Raw genomic sequence first — 15,032 nt, 5'->3', positions numbered from 1 at the left:
CCCATCCTTCAAGGCTCAGCCGACAACATTACAGAAGAGCAGCAAGAAGAACCTAATAGGCAGTGTTTAAAAAGATGTCTTCTGGACTCGTGGAAGATGGAGGGGTGACAGTTAATGACCGCTGTGGGTAGCGTCTCTGTTCTTAAGTAGTGTAGCCACTAATGCATTGCTCTTGTTCTGGTAAATACCCTGCCAGCGTGCTTGTGTAAATTCAATGGGTCACGTAAAAAAGATATGACATAGGAGGAGACTTACTGAGAAGAGCAGTTCCAGCAGGAGGAGGAGAGGGACCAAGAGGACCACAGGGAGTGGAAGGACCACACTTTGTTGTACATGTATATGAAACTGTTCAAGAATTAAAAAATGAGCTTTGCCAGTTGCAAAGGCCCATGCCTGTTATCTTAGCACTCTAGGAGGCAGAGGCAGGCCGATCACTGTGAGTTAAAGGCCAGCCTGGTCTACAAAGTGAGACCAGGACAGCCAAGGCTATACAGAAAAACCCTGTCTTGAAAAACCAAACCAAACAAACAAAAACAAAAAAAAACAATCCTTCACCTCCACCATCACCACCAGCAAAAAAAATTTTTTAATAATATATCAGCAACACCTTTGAGCATTTTCTACTGCTTGGTTCAAAAGGTAGAAACAGATTTTGTTATCAGAAAAATGTCTCTGTCCTGAATACTGATTGCCAGAATAGTGCAGAATATTGAGGCCAGGCTGTGTTTCCAGGCTGGATAGTGAGAGAAACATCCAGAAGAACCTTACTATGGGAGCCATCTGACATCCTCTGAGGAGGAGCCAACCTTTGGCACAAACATGCCTTTAAGACGGCAACACCCTTGAGCTTCTGTGAGGCATGGCACTGTGTGAGTCCGTAGCATCCTCACATCCCTGCGCTCTTGCAGTAGGGTCACCCTGTGCTCACACAAAAATGGTCTTCTGGTGTGGTCTGTATTTAACCTTCTCTGGAAATAGCTATCTGGGAAAGTGAATTACTTATTATAAGTTTTAAGTACCACTTAAACCAAGTCATACTATATATCTCTATATCATCTTCAGGTCTTTGGTTTCTCTCAGACAAGTTTTAATGCCGTCAGCCATGGTTATTTGTATATTTGTATTACTTATGATGTGTTGTGTAGCTTAACATTTGCTAGCTCCGTAGAAGAAGCCACATCAAGAAGCTTATTAAACACACATTTCTTGCCTGGATTAGATTTGATTTTAAAAGGCAGTAGAAGGAAGGAAGAAAGGGAGGGAAGGAAGGAAGGAAGGAAGAAGGAAAGGAGGGAAGGATGGAGGGAGGAAGAGAGGGGAGCCAACAGGGGAGGATGGAAGACCTTCCTTATCAGATAGGTGAAGGCTGGTGTATAACTGCTTTTTCTTTCTTTTCTTTTTCTTTTCCTTTTATGCAGCTTAGGCTCAAACCCATACAGAGGAACGGGGAAATAATGAACCAAAGGCTTAGGAATTGAAGGCTAGTCTCACACCCTGAACTATGCAGATCTCACCTATCTTCAGCCGTGGGTTCCTGTCAAGCACTCTGTTCGCTACAGCTGACATTCAGCTACACAGGAACCTTTTTATAGAGGGGACAATAAGCACAGATGATCAATGAATGAAGTTCATCTTCTGGTACTTGAGAACAACTGCCTGGGCATCGAGCTGCAGAAATGTTCCTCATGCCATAAGGAAGAGCTGCAATCGTAAGGTGCACTACCAATCTAGGGCAAGTAGTTTTCGATCAGAAAGACCATGCAGTCAGAGCCACCTCAAGAAACATGTCGCCAGCTCCCCACCCTGTCTCCTCAGGTATTGCTAAACTCCATTAGACTGTCACCACTACTCAAGAAAGACTGTGGGTTACTCATCATGTTCGTGTGTGTGTCTGTCATCATCCATGTCGCCCCTGCCCCATCCCCACTGGCTGCACACACATCTTTCTCCTGCGCTTTGTTCTAGAAATCGAACTAGCTTCTATTGTTCTGTACTCTGTGCATGGTAATTAATTTATTCAATAAGAACCTGCCGAGCCGCTTTTCTCCTAAGTCATTTTTCTTTCTAGATCAGAGCAGATGCAGCTGAGCACTTTCAGACTTCTGGATGAGTTCTCAGGCATGAGTTCGGGTGGGTCCCTTCTCACTCCCTCAGGACTGTGTTGCAGTGAACCGTCCCAACCAGCATTATGACGATCGACTTGCCTTCATTCAGGGTATTCAGCTTCATGAATCTCAGGATCACATCTGATTTTTGACAAACACAGTCTAGTCTATAATTAAGCTTCATTGTAAAACTAAGCTACCTCGTCTTCACCTCCATCAGAGACTTGAGAAGGAGTAAACTTGATTATTTGAGTATGCCGGGAGAGTAGGTTAGCAGCTTTCCAAATGAAAAGTTGAAAGAGACAGTTTTCTACCTGAATTGTCACTCAAAACTGTCTATAACATTGGAGCATCTTCTTCAGCCTTCTGGCCCAATATATCTGTCAGACATATTTGTGAGGCAGGAACTATTTAGGACTTGCTTACCCTGTCTTGGCAGAGTTTCGCTGTCAACTCTGGCTGCATCCAAGTTTTACCCCCCACCCCCTGTTTTTAGGCAGAATTGTGTTTGTGGTAGAAACGAGGACCTTTTGCCTAGTGGCTTGTTTGCCACATTTGAAGCATAAGGAGGTTCTTTGATGCTCGTCATCTTCTTTGAGGTAGGCTGGGTGTTGCCAGGAATTAGCCTGTCTCATTGTTGATGAATCTTTAAAGTAATATAAAAATTTTAAATGCCATATTCTGCATGTCTCTGAGGTTTTTGAAGACCTTGTCTTTCTATAGAGTCATATCTATCTGCTGTACCTAAGATGTATATTCTTGTGACAAAAGTAGACTAGTAATTGATGTGACCATGATTTAGTCTACTAACATTTAATTTGTATAACTTGTTTCTCCTAAACAGCTTGATAGCACTTTCAAAGCATTGAAAGTGATATATATATATCTCATGAAGAGTAGTCTTACATTTTAATTCTATACCACTGTATCTGGAACTTATTTTGCATCTATATACAAAATTCTATATTAGTGAATTAAAAATATCTTGTGAGTGACAGTTGAAGCATTAAGTTGAAGAGTAGATTCACTAGTCTACTTTTTGTTCTATCTTCCATGTCCATTTCTATACCCCCCCCTTTTCTTTTCAACCACTTTCTCCAAACAGGATGCCAATGTCCAGTATGCTGTGAGGAATGCATCTTGTCAGATCTGAGCCAATGTCAGTGTCTGGTTCTTTTGTTCTGAAAGCATATAATTTCTCACAAGCACAATACAGTCCTAAAATTATGAGTGTATAAAAGGTGTGATGCATGGAACAATTAAGGCTGGATTTCTGCTTTTTGTATGAGCAGGAAAAGAAGACATCTGTAAATCTTCATTCATGCCATATGAAGAATGGCATCTAATAGTAATTCATAGGGCATTCTTTAAGTAAACAGGAATCATTGTCCAAGCCTAGACATTCAACATTTCATCCATTCTCAGAGCTAGTCCCATATGGTAGAATTAGCAATATAAGTTACCTGCTTGTTCTGTAATTTAAATTCTTCACATCCCAATTGTAGCCCCCTCCCTCGTTCCCTCCTGATCCTTGCTCCTTCCCAGCATGTGATGTCACCTGAGTTTTTGATCCTAGCCATTAGGATAGGTGTAAGATGGAATCTCAGAGTTGTTTTGAGTTGCATTTCCCTGATAATAAGAGATGTTGAGTATTTCTTTAAGTGTTTCTTGGCCCTTTGATATTCCTCTATAGAGAATTCTCTGTTTAGTTCTGTACCCCATTTTTTAATTGGATTATTTTGTTTGGTGGTGTTTAATTTCTTCAGTTCTTTATATATTTTGGATATTAGTTCTTTGTCTGATGCTGAGTTGGTGAAGATCTTTTCCCAGTCTGTAGGCTGTCATTTTGTTCTGTTGACAGTGTCCTTTGCCTTACAGAAGGTTTTCAGTTTCATAAGGTCCCATTAATTGATGGTTGATCTTAGGACCTGAGCTGTTAGTGCTCTGTTCAGGAAGTTGTATCCTGTGCCAATGAGTCCCAAGTTTCTCCCTACCTTTTCTTCTAACAGATTTGGTGTCTCTGTTTTTATGTTGAGGTCTTTAATCCTTTTGGACTTCAGGGTAATAGATATGGATCTATTTTAATTTTTCTACATGTAGCCATTCAGTTAGACCAGCACCATTTGTTGAAGATACTATCATTTTTCCATTATATGGATTTTGCTTCTTTGTCAAAAATCAAGTGTCCATAGGTATGTGGATTTATTTCTGGGCCTTTGATTCAATTCCATTGATCAACCAGCCTATTTTTATGGCAGTATCATGCTGTTTTTTTAAAATTACTATTGCTCTATAGTATAGCTTGAGATTCGGCATGGAGATTCCTCCAGAAGATCTTTTATTGTACAGGACCATTTTGAGCTATTCTGGGTTTTCTGTTTTTCCATATGAAGTTGAAAACTGATCTTTCAGGATCGGTAAAGAATTGTGTGGGTATTTTGATGAGAATTGCATCGAATCTGTAGGTTGCTTTTGGTAAGATGTCCATTTTTACCATGTTGATTCTCCTGATCCATGAGCATGGAATATCTTTCCATCTTCTGAAATCTTCAAATTCTTTCTTCAGAGATTTGAAGTTTTTTTAAAAAATAAAAATCTTTCACTTTCTTGTTTAGAGTTATACCAAGATACTTTATATTATTTGTGGCTATTGTGAAGGGTGTTGTTTCCCTAACTTCTTTCTCAGCCTCTTTGTCACTTGTATACAGGATGGCTATTGATTTTTTAAAATTGATTTTGTATCTAGCCACTTTGCTGAAGATGTTTATCAGCTGTAGGAGTTCCTTGATAGAATTTTTGGGGTCACTTGTGTAAACTATCATATCATCTGCAAATAGTGATAATTTAACTCCTTTTTTGATTTATGTCCTCTTTATCTCCTTTACTTGTCTTATTGCTCTAGCTAGGACTTCAAGTATTATATTGAAGAGATACAAGGAGAGAGTGGACAGCCATGTCTTGTCCATGATTTCAGTGGAATTGTTTTAAGTTTCTCTCCGTTTAGCTTGATGTTGGCTATTGACTTGTTGTATGTTGCCTTTATTATGTTTAGGTATGTACCTTGTATCCCTGCTCTCTCCAGGACTTTTAACATGAATGGGTGTTGGATTTTGTCCAATGCTTTTTCAGCATCTAAGGAGATGATCATGTGGTTTTTTCCTTTCATTTTGTTGATATGATGAGTTCCATTGATGGATTTCCATATATTAAACCACCCTTGCATGTCTGGGAAGAAGCCTACTTGGTCATGGTGAATGATAGTTTTGATGTGTTCTTGAATTTGGTTTGCGAGTATTTTATTGAGGATTTTTGCATCAATGTCCATAAGAGAAATTGGTCTGAAATTCTCTTTCTTTGTTGAGTCCTTCTGTGGTTTAGGTATCAAGTTGACTGTGGCTTCATAAAATGAATTTGGTAATGTCCCTTCTGTTTCTATTTTACCGAATAGTTTGAAGAGAATTGGTGTTAGCTCTTCTCTGAAGGTTTGGTAGAATTCAGTGCTGAATCCATCTAGTCCTGGGCATTTTTGTGTTGGGAGACTTTTGATGACTGCCTCTATTTCCTCAGGTGTGATAGGACTATCCAATTTGTTTATTTGATCTTGATTAAATTTTTGTAGTTGGTAGCTATCAAGAAAAATTTCCATTTGTTTTAGGTATTTGAATTTTGTGGCATATAGGCTTTTGAAGTAAGACTTGATGATTCTTTGGATTTCCTAAGTGTCTGTTGTTATCTCACCCTTTTCATTTCTGATTTTTTTATTTGAATACCCTCCCTCTGCCTTTTAGTTAGTTTGGCTAAAGGTTTGTCAATCTTGTTGATTTTCTTAAAGAACCAGCTCTTGGTTTCATTGATTCTTTGAAGTGTTTTCTTTGTTTCCAATTTATTGATTTTTAACCCTGAGTTTGATGATTTTCAGCCATCTACTCCTCTTGGGTGTATCTGCTTTCTTTTGTTCTAGAAATTTCAGGTGTGCTATTAAGTTGCTAGTATGGCATCTCTCCAGTTTCTTTATAAAGGCACTTAGTGCTATGAACTTTCCTCTTATCACTGCTTTCATTGTATCTCATAGGTTTGGGTATGTTATGCCTTCTGTTTCATTGAATTCTAGCAAGTTTTTAATTTTTCTTTTTATTTCGTCCCTTACCCAGATGTCATTGAGTAGGGAGTTGTTCAGTTTCCATGAGTTTGTAGGCTTTTGGTTGTTTCTTTGGTTGTTGAGCTCCATTTTAATCCATGGTGGTCTGAAAAGATGCAAGAGATTATTTTGATTTTCTTGTATTTGTTGAGGTTTGCTTTGTGGCCAAGTATGTGGTCAATTTTGGAGAAGGTTCTATGAGGTGCTAAAAAGAAGGTGTAATCTTTTGTGTTTGTGTGAAATGTTCTGAAGATATCAATTAAGTTCATTTGTTTCATGATGTCTATTAGTTTCCTTGTCTCTCCATTTAGTTTCTGTCTTGATGACCTGTCTATTGGTGAGAGTGGGGTATTGAAGTTTCCCACTATTAATGTGTAGTGTTCAATGTGTGGCTTAAGTTTTAGTAATGTCTCTTTTACAAATGTGAGTGCTCCTGCATTTGGGGTATAGATACTCAGAATTTAGAAATCATCTTGGTGTGTTTTTCCTTTGATGAGGATGTAGTGACCTTCTCCATCTCTTTTGATTAGTTTTGGTTGAAAGTCTATTTTGTCAGATACTAGAATGTCTACTCCAGCTTGTTTCTTAGGTCTGTTTACTTGGAATACAGTTTTCCAACCTTTTACTCTGAGGTAATGTTTATCTTTATTGTCGAGGTGTGTTTCTTGTATGCAGCAGAATGATGGAGCCTGTTTTCGCATCCATTATGTCAGCCTGTGTCTTTTTACTGGGAAGTTGAGGCCATTGATGTTAAGAGATATTAATCACCAGTGTTTGTTAGTTCCTTTTGTTTTGATGTTGGTGGTGGTAGACTGTGTGTGTTTCTGTGTTTTGGATTTGTGGATGTGGAATTATTTACTTTCTTTTGTCTTCCTGGGTGCAGTTAGCCTTCTTGGATTGGTGTTTTCCTTCTAGTACCTTCTGTAAGGCTAGATTTGTGGTTATATACTGATTAAACTTGGATTTGTCATGGAATATCTTATTTTCTCCAATCTATGGTGATTGAAAGTTTTGTTGGGTATAGTAGTCTGGGTCCAGGCCAGCTTTCATAGTTTCTGCTGAGAAGTCACGTGTAATTCTGATGAGTTTCCCTTTATATGTGACTTGACCTTTTTCTCTTGCAGCTTTTAATATTATTTCTTTGTTCTGTACATTTAATGTTTTGATTATTATATGGCAGGAGGATTTTCTTTTCTAGTCGAATCTATTTAGAGTTCTGTAGGCTTCTTGTATGCTAATGGGCATTTCTTTCTTTAGGTTGGGAAAGTTTTCTTCTATGATTTTGTTGAAAAATTTTTCTGGGCCCTGGAGCTTGGAGTCTTCACCTTCTTCTACTCCTATTATTCTTAGATTTGGCCTTTTTATAGTGTCCCAGATTTCTTGGGTGTTTTGTGTCAGGAACTTTTTAGTTTTAACATTTTCTTTAACTGATGTATTGATAACTTCAACCGTATCATCCACACTTGAGATTCTCACTTCCATTTCTTGTATTCAGTTGGTGTGGCTTGTGTCCATAGCTCCTGTTCTCTTCCCTATGTTTTCCAACTCTAAGACTGCCTCAGCTTGTGCTTTCTTTGTTGCTTCTAATTCCCTCTTTAGGTCTTGAATAGTCTTCTTTCTTTCTTTCTCCCATTTGATTGAATTTTTCTGTAATTCTTTATAGGATTTATTCAATTCCTTCATCTCTTTGATCTCTTTGGATGTATTTTCCTGTAGTTTTTTTTTTATAGGACTTATTCAGTTCCTGCATCTGATTGAGTGTATTTTCCTGTGTTTCTTTGAGTGATTTATTTTCCTATTTCAAAGCTTCTATCACTTTCATCACCTCAGATTTAAAGTCTTCTTTTTGCATTTTGTGGGTGTTCATATCTCCAGGGCTTGCTGTGTTAGGATCATTAGTTTCTTGTGTTGTTATATGGTTTTCAGTTTTGTTGCTTGTCTTCTTGCACTGTCCTCTAGTCATCTGGTTGTCTCTGGTATTATCAGGCATGGGGTTCCTCCAATGAGGTCGCTATCTGTGTCCCAGGTTGGCCAGGAAGATTGAGAGCAAGTAAAGAGAACTCCAAGCCAAAGGTTGTTTGCTAGGGCTCCCCAGAGGCCTCCTTAGGATGTTGGACAGTGGGTATTAGAGCCTGTACCCAGCTCAGCTCAGCTCAGCTCAGCTGGGTTTCCTGACTGTATTCCAGTTGGGTTGGGCAGGGGAGGATTGAGCTGATATACTTCTAAGCCCAAAGTTACTGAGGAACCCTATAGTCCTTTTCAAGATGGCAGAGCTCTGTCTATCTGCTATGTTACAGATGGTTCTCTGTGCCCTGTTTGAGTAAGGCCAACAGAGAGAGATTAGAGCTCCAAGCTTCTCAGGAAACAGCAGAGAATGTGGGCTGCAGCCTGCACAAATCTCTGGTCTGTGAACCAGGTGGATCTGGCCAATAGGCTGTAGGTGGTGGGGTGAGATCAGGGCCCAGACACTGCTAGCAGGATTGCAGTTATTGAATACTGTGGCCCAAGCTGGTTTCTGTTCAGTGGGCTTGCCTTGTGTCTTAGCTATATCTCAGTGGCATGCTTCAGGTGGGTCTGCATATACAGACTGAGACTTGAAGTTGCTCGTATGATGGCGGTTAATGCGGACTGTGGCTGGAGCCTGGATTCAGCTCTGCCAGCCACAAGGTTTGTTCCCAGCTAGTAGGCAGTTGGGAGTGTTGCAAGAGATTAGATCTCCAAGCTGCTCATAAGTTCCACAGGCCCTCTTGGGATGGCAGGGGTGTATTTGTCTGTTCTGAGACCTAGCTAGTCTAGGCTAGCAAGCAGCTGGGAGTCTGAGATAGCTCAGGGCTCAGAGGTATTTGGGTGCCCCGTCCTCTTTCCTAGGAGGCAGCTAATGTGGAGCTAATGTGGATTGTGTCCTGTGCCAGGACTAAGCTCTGCCTGTTCGCTCCCTATCCTGGATCCAGAAACAGAGGACGGGAGCTGGATGGGGGGGGGCGGTGGAGGAGGACTGGGGTTGGGGGCCTGGGGACCTGGGGGGTGGGAGTGAGAGTCTGGAGCTGCAACTATATCCCACGGTTTTCCTGTCCGGGGCCCCACAAACAGTAGCTTGTGCTGCAGGGATTTCCCACAGTTCTTCCCAAGATGGCTGCTAATGTGGGCTGTCCCCAGGGATTTTTCCGTGGGTTAGCTGAGTGGCCAGGGGTCGGACCCACCCGTGCCCCACACAATTTGGATCCCTCTCACCTGAGAATCAGAAGCACTGGTGTTTTGTAGTTCTCAGTTTGGTCTTTAGGTTACTGTGCAGTCCTGTATTTCCTGCTAATCAGTGTGCAATCGGTGCCGCCATCTTGGAAAATCATAAAATCATGTTTTAAAAAGTCCCTTAATAATCCAACCCTGTGGGGCTGGAGAGATGGCTCAGCAGTTAAGAGCACTGGCTGTTCTTCCAGAGGAGCTGATTCAATTCCCAGCACCCACGTGGCAGCTCACATCTGTCTGTAGCTCCAATTCTAGGGGATCTGGCATCGTCAGACATACATGCAGGCAAAACACAAAACTAAAATAAAAAAAAAAGAATCCAACTCTGTTTCATACTAAATGATCCTGAACTTCCTGTCTGAAGCAAAGTAGAAAATCTTTGCTTTACTGAGTCTTAGAATAGAGCTCCTTAGACTGCTGCAGGAAACAGCATGGGTCTCAGTCCTCGGGCTACAGCTTATTGCTCCTGACAATATGGGTGCCTTCAGACATGTAGACCCAGATACCAAAGAAAAATGAGTTTATGGGCAATCAAGCAGAAGTACAATATGAGGAAAAGGATATAATCTAACGATAGCCAACAGGGTCCAACTGTGGTGTTTGACAATGCCTGTTTGTTTAGGTTCCCCTCGGTCTGTCTGAGTGGCATTTAAGGAAGGGAAATCGTCACAAGAAGACAGTCAAAGGAAGAAGCAAGAGATTTTATGGTTTGCTTCAAGGATAGACAGATGTAGTTCCTGCCTCCAGTTCCTGTCCTGTCTTCCCATGATGATGAATTGTGATGTGGAGGTGTGAGCCAGATAAGCACTTTCTTTCTCAAGTTGATTTTGGCCAGTGTTTATCACAGCAAAAGAAAGAAAATAACTAGAACAGTATCAGTATGACATTCTCAAAGGTAGAATAGCAACACTATTACAAATGGATTATTTCATATTTTGTTACCCTTAAATTAAATAGGTAAACAAACAAACAAACAAACAAACAACTGCGTACTAAATATTGAATTCCCACAAAACTCCAGAACAAATGCTTGGAATACTCCACTTAGTGCTTTTAGATTTCAAAAGAATGTTTGAAACAAAAATCCTTCCACTGTGCAGTGTGTGCCCAGCTATTCACTGTCTATGTTGGCAAGGCTGTCAACTAAAAACCCTGAATTTATGTTTGTTGTTTGGATTCTCTATATATTCTGATTTGCAAAAAAGGACATTCAGAACTTTTGCCCCTGTTCCAAGTGAGTGTCTTGGGACTTAGCAGCTGTGTAAACACACACAGTCCAAGGAACTGACACCAGGGATTAATGACAAATACTGAACACACATTTCTAATCTTATTAAAAGAAAGGCATGTGAGCCCACAGAGAGGGTTAGGATGACAGGATACCTGCTGGGAACACTGGGACTCTACTTGACAAAACGAGGAGCATGAGCTCCACTGCATAAGCACACGTCTTCAGGTCAGTATGTGGTTGGGAAAAAGCCCACATTACCAGTCCACAGGAAGGAAAGAAAAATTATGGCTCCACTGTTGCCTTATGTAGAAATGGACAATTCATAGCCCATTTAGCCAGTCCCACTGCCAGATGTCTTTCAGTATTGCCAAGAAATACTGAAGAGCTACAGTAGCCAAGGGCATTCATTTGAATACATTCAATCCAGCTGCTGTCCTGGGAAAACTTTCTCACCACACATTTTACACTCTTTGAAACAGCTTGTGAAGATGTTTGGACAGAGGAGTATACTGTGAGACACACTACAGCTTTCATGACGATATGTTTTCTATACGTTGTTCTGTTTTGTTAATTTTTTTTGTTTGTATATATATTTTTTTTGTTTTTGGGGGGGAGGGAGGTTGCAAGGGTGGAGGGCAGATACGAGGAAACTGAACGATGAGTGGGACTGGTGTACATGATGTAAAGCTCACAAAAAATCAATAAAAAGTAACAAGTAAACAAATCACCACCACCCCACTCCCCCTACCCCCCACCAACACCAACAACACCAACAAAACACTTTTGCTTAAGCCCCCACTTTACCCTTAGAAGCTTATTGCTTTTAGCTGTCATCTCTCAGTGTAAATGTCTTGATGCAGAGCTGTATCCTACCCTCCTTTCTGTGCAATCTGTAAAAACCTTGCAACAATCTTGTTGCACTATTGGTGCTTCTTCTGAGAAATGACCACCCTCTACATGCTCCATTTAACAGGAGGACCTGTCATATAATAATACTCTTTGCCGATCATCCATCCGCAAATTGCCAAAAACTGAACAAAATGATAATGAGCCACATTGGCATGATGGGAAGAAGTGATAAACCTGTTTTGGAGAAAGACAGTTATATAGGAAATTCAGAATTTCATTGCGTTGGAATTTTACTTAGCATTGCCTGTCTGTAAGACAGGCAGAAATGATGGTAAATTAGGCTTGGGAGATAGCTCAGTGCTTAAGAGCAGTTACCATTGTGTACAGGACCCAGGCTTCGTTCCTAGCACTGACATAGCCTCTGAAAGAACAGTCAGTATTCTTGGCTGCTCAATCATTTAGTGTGTGTCTTCTACCTGCGCCCCTATCCCTCACCCCTACCCCCATGATGGGATATGCCTATTAATCCTGAAATTTGCTGGAAAAAACCCTTTCCAGCATTTGTGGCTAAATTTAAAGCAAGCTTTTTAAAATACGAAATACTGACCAGGAATTTCCCAGCTAAGAATGGCCTTAAGCCACATGCTACAGGGGTTTATAAGGACAAACCTATAGGCCACTGTATCTTCCATGAGGTGTTGCTGTTTTCCAAGAACTACAATTCCTAGCATTCCAGGAAGTTACCTGATCCCCTTTCAGGTGGGGGCTTACAGGCTAATTTTGGGCATTACAAAGCCAATTCCTAAATTCTCTTTGATCACAACCATGGCATCAATCTCAGTGCTAGTGAGCCTGACAGGGAAGAATTCACACTATGGCACGGGCAGTGTGCAAGCAATCAAAGTTTTATTAGCAAGTGAGGAGAGAAAGCAGAAAGTATGCCTTCCAGAGTAGACAGAGGACCCACATGCCTACCTCTATCACCTGGTCATACAAGGTTTGGTCTATCATTTTTTCTGTCTCTTCCCAACCCAATGTAGATCCACGAGCAGGCCAGAACCTGCTGACAACAGTGATTTTCGTTGTCTTCCTTCTTTTCTTCTGAATTTTTTCCCCACATCAAGCTGCAAACTCTGTTTTGTTTTCCCCAGTGTTCCTGGCCTTGTGCAATACTGGTTGGAGGGTTCTCAAATCTTCTTACTGTTGGATTTCACTCTTCATTTGTGCCATCTCCATTCTTACAGTATTAAGCATTATGATACAGGTAACTGGCCATTATCCAATTATTTCATAGATATTTCAGTCCACCACAGGGGAGATGATGTCTCCTCTTCTCTACAATTTCTTACACATGAGAAGTGCATTTTATTTTGGCCATGTGGTTGGTTTTTGGAGGACTTGCATGGATAGTACACAGCTACTTAGTGTCTAGACGCTAGCACTGGTTCAGACAAACATTTATGTGTCCAAAGCTGTCCAGGTAGAGGCTATCTTCTCCCACTCTTCACATGTCACAGCAGCAAGAGTCCCTAAACCTATGTTTCAAATCACTAAACATGAGAAAACAACAACAACAACAACAAAAACAAAACAGGTCCTCGAACACAACTGATACCAGAACCTAAGCAAGGTCAGGCCTGGTTAGCACTTGAATGGGAGAAAACAGATGGTTTAGGAAGACTGGAACTCATTGCATCAAGTTCCCACAGTAGTGTACTTAAGTGGAAGTCTATTTATATCAAGGTTTGTTTTTGTAGTTTATAACAACTATACAACAATTGCATTGAAGTGTGCCTTTGTGTTTGTCTTCAGGGAGATTATCTCACTCAAGCCTTTTGAAGTTACTAAACAGCCCAAGAGGATAGAGCCATTTTACAAAGTTAAAAAAGCCTTCTTTTTCATACCTGAAGATGCCAACTGGACTGATGATACTCTAAGGAGACACTGTGCCCTCCCTTTACCTATTAGGCTATCGAAGCAATGGTCCCCAACATGATGGGATTTCTCCAGGAACATTGTGCTGGGAGAGGGAAAAGCCTGAAGCCTAGAGCTGGCTACAGGGGGAACCTGTTTCTCAGGAAGCAGTTTCACACGTTTGTTAGATCATTCTGTGGGATAGACTGGAGCCAAGACAGAGATGGGTCAATGATGAGCCAGACCACAGCTCAGCCAGAACTACTGATTGACACTACCTCTCTCTATGTAGACCTAAACCTCACGGGTACAAGCTGACTTAGGGGGAGGAGGAGTCACTAATCTCTTGTTCCTCTTTGCAATTGTGGCCACACAGACATAAACTTTTCTCTGATTTTTCACTATTATTTTTCTCTTTGATTGGCCTATTGAGAACAAATGCCTGGGCTCTAGCTTATTAGAACTTCCAAAGCCTGACTTCTAACCCCAACAACTCTGATTACAGTTTTGACTACTTCATGATCCAGGAGCAAATTCGAGATCAAAGGAGGTGAGAACTACAAATCTATTCTGCTTTCAGGCTCTCCATTATATTATATTAATCTCTAGTTGTACTTGGTGGCACAACTGCTGCAAAATACTCAGGCATAAGTTACTAACACACATTAAGATAGATGTAATATAGATAGAAAATGATATAAATGTGTATTTATATAAAAATGGAGAGTACAGAAAGCCAATATTCCCTGTTAATTGATAGCTTGTGTTGTATACAGAAATACAGCATGAAGGATATTTTTTATTCAAGTAACTATTGTAATTATAACATATTTGTGAGCATTACTTTTTTTCAGCTCCAAGAGTAGTATAAAATCTCATAATAGAAATGAAAAAAAATACATATGGCTAACTGTACATTTCTTGTTGAATCATAAGGAAGTCAATGATAGAATGTGAGATTTAAAAATAGGTCATAAATATTTCAGATGAAGCCAAGATGAAATTGAAATCTTTTTAACTGCTTCTTTTACTGGACCCTTTTCCTGGTTCTTTTAGTGAAAACTGATATTTTTTGGGCAAAGTATTGAATCATTTTACTCCCTGTATATCTAAAAGCAACTTGCATTTTACTGTTTTTGTTTTGCCCGAAGTTTCATTATAAGCAAAAAGTTTAACATACAACTGCTTTGTTGAGTTGCCGTTGTTGTCAATTTTAGTTTTTTCAGTCTTAAGTTTTTTTCAGGCTAAAAATTAGACACTAAAGAAAGTGAAGTATATTCACATATGCAGTCTAGCTGGTGTTGGTATTAAAACACTGGGAAGGGTGGACTGGAGAGATGACCTGGGTCAATACTTAGAGAGTACTTGCTGCTCTCACAGAAGAAAGGGTGCCATTTCCAGCACTTAGACGTAATCTTTCATAGTTGCCTTTAACTCCTGCTCCATAGGTTCCAATGCTCTCCCACACCCTCTGTAGGTACTGTACACACACACATATACACACACACACACACACACACATACACACACACAATATATATATATATAT

Source organism: Acomys minous (assembly GCF_964271855.1).
Source record: "Acomys minous genome assembly, chromosome: 11".
Taxonomy (NCBI): domain Eukaryota; kingdom Metazoa; phylum Chordata; class Mammalia; order Rodentia; family Muridae; genus Acomys; species Acomys minous.
The sequence above is the reverse complement of the archived record's forward strand: the minus strand, read 5'-3'. Positions refer to the sequence as shown.